Source organism: Globicephala melas, chromosome X, assembly GCF_963455315.2.
Source record: "Globicephala melas chromosome X, mGloMel1.2, whole genome shotgun sequence".
Classification (NCBI taxonomy): domain Eukaryota; kingdom Metazoa; phylum Chordata; class Mammalia; order Artiodactyla; family Delphinidae; genus Globicephala; species Globicephala melas.
Window position 1 is genome coordinate 73029358 of NC_083335.1, and position 9555 is coordinate 73038912.

The window sequence follows — 9555 nt, forward strand, 5'->3', positions numbered from 1 at the left end:
TCTTCATCATTTTTTGTTTGCTCTTATTTCTTCTAGGTCCTTGTTGAACCTTTTTGTATTTTCTCCATTCTATTTCCAAGAGTTTGGATCATCTTTACTATCATTATTATGATTTTTTTTTCAGGTAGACTGCCTATTTCCTCTTCGTTTGTTTGGTCTGGTGGGTTTTAGCCTTTCTCCTTAATCTGCTGTGTGTTTGTCTGTATTCTCATTTTGCTTAAGTTACTGTGTTTGGGTTCTCCATTTTTCAGTCTGCAGGTTCGTAGTTCCAATTATTTTTGGTGTCTGCTCCCAGTGGCTATAGTTGGTTCAGTGGGTTGTCTAGCCTTCCTGGTGGCGGGCACTGCTGCCTCCTTTCTGGAGGATGAGGCTGGGTCTTTTCTTTCTGGTGGTCAGGACCATGTCTGGTGGTGTGTTTTGGGGTGTCTGTGACCTTATAATGATTTTAGGCAGCCTCTCTGCTAATGGGTGTGTTTGCGTTCCTGTCTTGCTAGTTGTTTGGCATAGGGTTTCCAGCAGTGTAGCTTGATGGTTGTTGAATGGAGCTTTGTCCTAGCATTGAGATGCAGATCTCTGTGAGAGCTTTTGCCGTTTGATATTACTTGGAGCTGGGATTTCTCTGGTGGACCAATTTCCTGAACTTCACTCTCCCTCTTCAGAGGCACATGCCTGACACACAGCTGGAGCACCAGGACCCTGTCAGCCACATAGCTCAGAAGAAAAGGGAGAAAAAAAGAAAGAAAGGAAGAAGAAAAATAAAACTATTAAAATAAAAAATTAAAAAAAATTAAAAGTAATAAAAAAAGAAAGAAAGAAGAGAGCAATGAAACCAAAAAACAAATCCACCAATGATAACAAGCACTAAAACCTATACTAAAACCAACAAAACAAACAAAATGAACGGATGGAGGGAACCCTAGGACAAATGGTAAAAGCAATGCTATACAGACAAACTCACACAAAGAAGCATACACATACACACAAAAAGAGAAAAAGGAAAAATATATATGGATATCTATGTGTTAAAAAAAAAGGAAGAGAGCAATGAAATCAATAAACAAATCTACCAATGACAATGAACTCTAAATACTAAACTAAGATAAACTAAAACCAGAAAAAAATTAGAGGCAGAAAGCAAACCCTAAGCCTACAGTAGCTCCCAAAATTGACCGAATCAATTTTGGGATGATTCGTTTTCTTTCCAGGTATTCCAGAGATGCAGGATACATCAAGTTGACTGTGGAGACTTAATCCACTGCTCCTGAGGCTGCTGGGAGATATTTCCCTTTCTCTGTTTTGTTTGCACAGCTCCTGTGGTTCAGCTTTGGATTTGGCCCCACCTCTGCATGTAGGTTGCCTGAGACCATCTGTTCTTTGCTCAGACAGGACGGTGTTAAAGTAGCAGCTGATTAGGGGGCTCTGGCTCACTCAGGACGGGGGGAGGGAGGGGTACAGAAGGTAGGGCGAGCCTGCGGCGGCAGAGCCCATCAAGATGTTGCAACAACCTGAAGCGTGCCATGTGTTCTCCCAGGGAAATTGTCCTTGCATCCCAGGACCCTGGCAGTGGCAGACTGCACAGGCTCCTGGACAGGGAAGTGTGGTTAGAGACCTGTGCTTGCACACAGGCTTCTTGGTGGCTGCAGCAGCAGCCTTAACATTTAATGTCTGTCTCTGTGTTCCTCACTGATAGCCGCAGCTCAAGCCAGTCTCTGGAGCTCGTTTAGGCGGTTCTCTGAATCCCCTCTCTTCATACACCCCCAAAACAATGATCTCTTGCCTCTTAGGAATCTCCAGGCATTTTCCTGGACAACCTCCTGGCTAGCTGTGGCACACTAGCCCACTTCAGGCTGTGTTCATGCAGCCAACCCCAGTCCTCTCCTTGGGATCTGACCTCTGAAGCCTGAGCCTCAGCTTCCAGTCCCACCCGCCCTGGCGGGTGAGAGACAAGCGTCTCAGGCTGGTGAGTGCTGGTCGGCACAGATCCTCTGTGCGGGAATGTCTCCACTTTTCCCTATGTACCCCTGCTCTTGTGCTCTCCTCTGTGGCTCTGAAGCTTCCCCACCCCCATCTCTGCCAGTGAAGGAGCTTCCTAGTGTGTGGAAACTTTTCCTCTTTCACAGCTCCCTCCATGAGGTGCAGGTCCTGTCCCTATTCTTATGTCTCTGTTTTTCCTTTTTTCTTCTTCCCTACCCAGGTATGTGGGGAGTTTTTTGCCTTTTGGGAAGTCTGAGGTTTTCTGCCAGCATTCAGTATGTGTTCTGTAGGAGTTGTTCCACATGTAGATGTATTTCTGATATATTTGTCAGGAGGAAGATGATCTCCATGTCTTACTACTTCACCATCTTGAAGGTCTCCTGAATGTGGCATTTCCTACCATAATTCTCTGGGAATGAAGAAAATATTGACATGAGAACAAAGAAAAGATGAGACCTGGGAGTCAGCACTGCATTGTACATGCCCAAGAGAGGAAATATTGTCCACAAGACAGCTAGTTTTTTGCTGTTAAAAAGAGGTCAGATGACATTGACTAGAATTTTTGCTCAGGAGTCCTAAATTCAGTAGAAAAATGAACCAATAAACAGAAGGTAGAGGAAGGCAAATATTTAGCTATTTAATATAAGGAAAATAACTGGGAAGTTGAATGAGTTGTCTTGGGAGATCGTGAGCTCTCAATTATTGGAGGCATCCAAACAGAGTTTGTATAGTCATAAGGAAAGATTGTTGTATTGGGAGTTTTCTGATTTATTTTGCTAAGAACAGTTTCTTTGAATGAAGGTCTACATGGCTGCTTAACCCAGAATATAAAACAGGTAAATGCAGCTCCTTTAAGAGCCCTGGGAAGCAACCTAATATGGAAGTAAACACCATCCATGCCTTCTGAGGCCTTTTTTGCTCACTATTCTTCTAACCCGAGGTACCCCAGGTGGATTTGGGGGTTAGGTGCTTAGAGGAACTGGGCCAGGCTCATTACAATGGGTCAATTCGAAAAGCATAGGGACTGGCAGTGACAGACACACAGGACGTTTTGGTAACAGACTTGTTGGTCAAATAGTGAAACTATCAAGTACAACTAAGCCAACCTTAAAACTGGAAAAGTCCCACCTAAGTCATCTTCCCAAATGAAGGTTATGAATGCAGCTGTTTTCTCTTAAGATTTTGCTGACCATGCCCAAAGAGTGTCTTATTGATTACTTTGTTCATCATTCATTCATCTAGCAAATGTTTATTGAGCACCAAGTCTATATGAAGTGTTGTGCTAGGCTCTGAGGCTACAATGGGAAGCAAGAAAGATGTGATCCCTGAACTCAGAGGGTTTCTATTATAAGCTGTGAAGACAGGCAGTTAAACAAGGAATTTCAATAAACTCTGGTTAAATACACATTGTGTTTTGGGAGCACATGGAAGGGCCACCTAACTGAGAAACACAGGAAGTCAGGGAAAACCACTTGGAGGAAGGGAATTCTAAACTGAGACCCAAAAGATGAGTGGTAAGAATAATAGAGTGAAGAGTGTTTGAGCCAGATAGAACAACATATAAAGTCTGGAGGTAAGAGAAAGCATGTAGTACCTTGGAAAACAGACAAACTGATAGAACTCCAGTATGGGTGGAACACAGAGTATGAGGTGAGGAACGACAAACAGTGAGCTAGAAAGATTAGGTAGGAGGAGCTAAATTACAAAGGGCCATATAAGCCATGCTAAAGAGTTTGACCTTTATCCTAGAGAAAATGAGAAGTCATTAATTTTCTCAATATAACAGTTATAATTTTCTTATCCATAGGAATACAAAGAAAGAAACAAAAGTCAGTATATATTCACTTTCTAGATAATCTTTAAAAAAACAATTAATGTATGAGGTTTGAAAATTCAAACAGTTCAAAGTAAAAAATGAAATTCATGCTCCTCCCCAACTAGGTCACTCTCCCTGAAGGAAAACCACTGTTAAAAATATTTTTGTGATGATTTCCAGAAGAAAAATTCCTTATTCTCCTATATAAGTATATACATAGAAGTATGTGTGTGTGTGAATGAAGGAAACACAAAATGCTCATTGTTCTGTACCTTATCTTTTACTTAATGATATATCTTGGAGATATTTCCACATGTGCGCATACACACACACACACGCGCGCGCGCGCGCGAGGAACATTTCACCAGTTTAAATGTTATCTTTACCCGAGAGCCCTGTTAATCTCCATATTACTCTAACTTCAATCAATAAGGCAAGCACTTTGGAGGATTTTAAGTAAGGGGAAAATATACATTTGTGTTTTGGACAAAATAGCTTTGGTTGTTATTTGAAGAGCAGATTTTGGGAGGCAAGAATGAAGACAAAAAGAACAATAAGGAGGTCATTACAGTGATTCAATTAAGAGATGAGCATGGCTCAGATCACGGCTATGGCAGTGGAGATGGAGAAAAGTGGGTGGATTCAAAAGATATTTAAAATATAAATATGTCAAGATTTGTCAATGAAATGGGTGTGGATAGTGATGGAGAAGGCAGGAATCTTGGATGACATTCAGATTTCTGGCTTGAGAAATGGGAGTGGGAGGGAAAATGATATCATTCAGTCATTTATGAAGCTTATCCTGACACACACCTATTGAAAATGACTTCTTCCTGAGATTCCCTGGTGGCGCAGTGGTTGAGAGTCCACCTGCCGATGCAGGGGACACGGGTTTGTGTCCCGGTCCAGGAAGATCCCACATGCCGCTGAGCGGCTGGGCCCATGAGCCATGGCCGCTGAGCCTGAGTGTCCGGGGCCTGTGCTCCGCAACGGGAGAGGCTGCAACAGTGAGAGGTCCGTGTACCACAAAAAAAAAAGAAAAAAAAATGACTTCTTCCTTCTCTTAATTGTTGTAACACTTTGTATAGGCCCCCCTTCTCTCACTTACTATGTTATTTTATACTAATTAAAGGCTTTTTATTCCTTCATTGTTTTATCCTTCTTACTTGTTGCCAGCTCCTTAGTAGCAGAGGTGGTAGGCTGGAGTGAGAAAAGTAGAGAAAGTAAGGAAAAAGAGACTAACATTTACTGATATCTTACTATGTGACAGGTGTTGCACTAGGCCTTTTTATAGACATTTTTACATTTTATTTTCACAGCCTGATTTTACAGATGACAAACTGAGGCCTGTGGAACTCAGGTACCTTCCCACGATCACATACTTCAGGGAGAGGCAGAGCCAAGATTCACAGATTCACTGTCTGTGCCCATAGCCCACAATCAGGAAGCCACATGAGAATATAGAGGAGAGGTGGAAGGAGAAGCTGAGGCCATTTATAGAGCTGTTCAAAGATGGCAGCCAGAAAACAAGACATATTAACTGAGTGTGGAGGAGAAAGGGAAGTTTACTCAGGCAGGCAAGAAGGGTCTGAGGTAAAGGGAGTGGGCAAATAGGTGTTGGAAGGACACTCAGGGAGACTGCAGATGAATGAGGTACCAGAAAGCTAAAGGAAATATACTTTTTGACCTAGAGCCAAATATTGGATACCTGAGTACCAAGGCTGTTGAGAGCTGTCGAAATCAGTCTACAAGTGCAAGTTAGCTGGCAGGGGGGTAAGCTTCAGAGCCAGAGTCCCTTAGCCCTGAGCAGTGGTTCTTAAAGTGTGGTCTTCAGATGAACAGCATCAGAATCACCTGGGAACTTGTTAGAAATGCAAATTATTGGTCCTCACCCCAGATTTACTGAAGCAGAAATTCAGTTTCTTAACAAACACTCCAAGGGATTCTGGTGCATGCCCAAGTGTGAGATCCACTGCCTTAGAAGACTTAAGAAAGCAACAAGTCGAATTCAAGAACCACAGCTCAAGAACTAGACAGTGTGCCCTGAGGGAGCCAAGGAAACACATCACAGCAGTGTAGATCAATCCTTTCAAAGCATGATAGAGCCTGCTGGTGAGAAGTGGTGGTGGGTAATGAAAAGGGAGAATGGTGTCTTCAGAGGTGTGGTCTCTAGGGGAAAACCCCTTCCTCTCTTCCTCCCTGCATCCCTCAGTCTTTTCCCAGAGTCCCTCTTTATAAAAACTGCTAAGGGTAAGTTCATCAGAGTCCTGAGATAAAATGGTAGACTGGCTATGCCAGGGCACTGCTCAGGGCTTTTTATTTTCACAAGGCAACTAATGCTGCCACTAAATTTCACTGTGGGGAAGATGGGAAGAAAAGGAATATCTATTGACAGTCCCTAAGTTATTGAGCACTGTTCCAAGGGTTCATGCAAATTGCAGCTTATTTAATCCTCACAATGTTTCAGTCATGGAAGTGTTATTGTTCCAGTTTTACAGATGAGGTACCAGAGAGCCGGAAAGGTTAAGTGACTTGCCCAATGTCACACAACTCAGAAGGAGCCAGCCAGGATACCAATCCTGGTGTTTTTGACTCCAAACCCCATGCTTCTCACACTGGATAGCCTTTCCCTAGCATGAAGTTCCCTGTGATCTTCTCATCTTTGTAGACATCCCAGGGCCATGCCCTTGTGATTGTCCATACACAGATAACATGGAAATATTGACTGAGTAAATGAAAAAATGAAGGGATGGGTTAGTGACAGAATTTAAGACTTGAAGAATGCTTAAGCACATTCTGGTCTTGTGCTACTCAAACATGCTTTTAGTGTTAATGAAGGTCCTTACTTGTGCTCCAGGGTTAACCACATTGTCTGCATGGGCAGGCATACAAATGAGTAGGTCCCTGGGTATCCTCATCCCTGCTCATTTCCTTTCTCCCTCCTAACTTGCCTGTAGTGCTCCACAGGAAAGATGAGACTTCCATAGATAGTGGAGGTTTACTATAAGATTCTCTTTGGGGAAATAGTTTTGTCACCAAAAATAATTTTGAAAAATGACAAGTCAAGACTATCTTCTCCATTTTACAGGTGATGGAACTGAGTCCCATAAAGGCAAAGTGACTTATCCAAGATCACTGTGTTTTCTTTTGTAGCATAACTAAAACTTAAAACTAGGATTCTTGAAACACTCTTCCTTTTCTCCCTGAATTAATACAACTTATTTTCTAAGAATCAGGACAGAAGAATTTAGATTTCTTTATTAAACATTTTAAAATGATAACTCATTTTTGAGCATTTACTATGTACCAGTCACTCTGTTAAATAGTTCACATGTAAACTTTTATTTCAGTCCTTATAACAGCCCTATAAAATAGGTACTATTATCCCTATTTTACAGATGTAAAACTGAAGTTTAGAAGAATTAGATGACTTTTCCAAGGTCACAGAATCAGGAAGTGTCAGAATTGGGATTTCAATCTAGGATGTCTGATTCTAGTTTCCACACTCTTAATAATGTTGTCTTATTGTAAATGTCTATATTACAGTGGTTTTCAAACTACAACTCATGGGCCAAATCTGGTCTGCTGCTTGTTTTTGTAAATTAGCTTTTATTGGAATATAGATATACCCCGCATGCTACAATGGCCTATTTTAATAGTTATGACAGACAGAGACGGTATGTTCTGCACATAAGATATTTACTAACTGGCCTTTGACAGAAATAGTTTACCATCCTAGTCTATAGGTATCAACTTAAACCATTTTTAGGTGATCCTTGAGGAAAGGCACTAGAAATATGCCCAGGATTTGCAGAAGTAGGTACTCTGTGCCCTTTCAGTGAATTGCTGAATGAATAATACAGGCTCAGAAACCTAGCCTAGCTGGCCTCCTGCAGTCTTCACTATGTTGACTCAAGTGTGTCCATAAGACCTGTTTATTGTTGTCTTTTGTGAGTCAGAACACAGGCCTTATCCCTACCCCTCCCTGTCATAAATGCCTTTAAGCCTGGACTTGGATCCCAGCTTAATGGGTTTGGTCTCCACATTCCCACTCTAGCTTCAAGGTCTACATCTGTGCTAAGTTGGGGGAGAGACAGATCGGGCTGCTGTGGCCTGATCCAGCTTCCCTTGATCACTGATAACTTCTGAAGGAGCTGAAGAAATGTGCTTCCTGCCTTCTCCCTATTGGTGCTTCTACTTGGGTTAGCCTGGGGTGCAGTCTGTGGGGGCAGCTCCTAAATGTCTAGGCACCTTTAAGCACCTTCATTGGTTTATAACCCAGACTTTGCCCCACTGGCTCAGTCTTTGAAACTCCTCCTCCCTGGACCCTGCTCCAGACACTTTAAATCCAGGAGAGAAAAATGTGTTGAGACTGCCTGGGGAACAACATCTGCTCCTAGCCAAGATTACCCCATCACAAAGTAAGGATACTAGGTGGTGGAACTGCCATCATACCTTTCTCCTTCCTATACCTGGTTCTGGTGGGTAGATGCAGTCCTTTCTAAAGAGGCATGGAGTTCTCTACCTTTTCTCCACGAATTACTCTGCACCCATTCTTTTCTTACACTTTACATCTTTAAAATCTCTTTTTCTTCTACTCTTAATATCAAGAATGTGCCTTCTGGGCTTCCCTGGTGGCGCAGTGGCTGAGAGTCCGCCTGCCGATGCAGGGGACACGGGTTCATGCCCCGGTCCGGGAAGATCCCACGTGCCGCGGAGCGGCTGGGCCCGTGAGCCATGGCCGTGTCCGGAGCCTGTGCTCCACAACGGGAGAGGCCACAACAGTGAGAGGCCCGCGTACCGCAAAAAAAAAAAAAAAAAAAAAAAAAAAAAGAATGTGCCTTCTTCATGGAATCCTAGATATGTAAATTTATAGAGCTGAGAGGGTCCTTACCTAGTTTAAGGTCCTCATTGTACAAATGGAAAGACTGAGGCCCAAAGAAGAGAAGGGCCTGAGCCAATGCCACATATCTGATTACTGCAAGAGCAAGCGGGGGTTGGAACCTAGGTCACTTGACTCAGACCAGTGATTTTTCATTACTGTCTCTTTCTAACAGGAACAAAGATGGACTCTGGTTTTAAACAAATCCAGACTCCAGCTTCACCCAGAAATTTTGGGCCCCGTTTTGCTATTTTTATTAGTTCCTTTTTTATTAAATTTAATATTTCCAATTCTTCTGGGTCTTCTTAGTTTTTAGGATGTTGACTTATGTTAATCCAGGCTATGTTGTAGCTACATCCGGTCTCCTCGTTGGAAAATGTGAGTAATACAGCCCTGGGGTTTCACCCTAGCAGCTGATAAAAACGGCAGAGGCAGAGTTAATGTACATTTTAAAAAATCTAGCAGTGACTGGTGGACTGCAGGCACTCAATAACTGTGAAGTCACTTCCTTCTTTGCAAAAGGGCTCTCTGCGATTCTCCCTGAAGTAGCACAGTGTGGTCGTGTGGTGGCTAAGAGTCTAGACAGACCCAGTAAAATTCACCCCCCACCCCCCCCACCCCCCTCCCCCACCCCACCCCACCCCGCCTTTTACTTCTTAATTGTTTGACTTTGAACTGTTACTTTCTCTCTCGGAGTCTGCTTTCCTTCAGCTGTAAAATAAGGAGAATTAGCATATTCATTTCACAGAATAATTGTGAAACTTAAATGAGAGAATGCATGAAAAGTGGTTAACATAGGGACTGGCATGTAGAAAGCTCTTTGTTTTATTACCAGTTTTATTTTTCTCTATTACCAAGCAACCATGGCCTCAGAATATTAGGA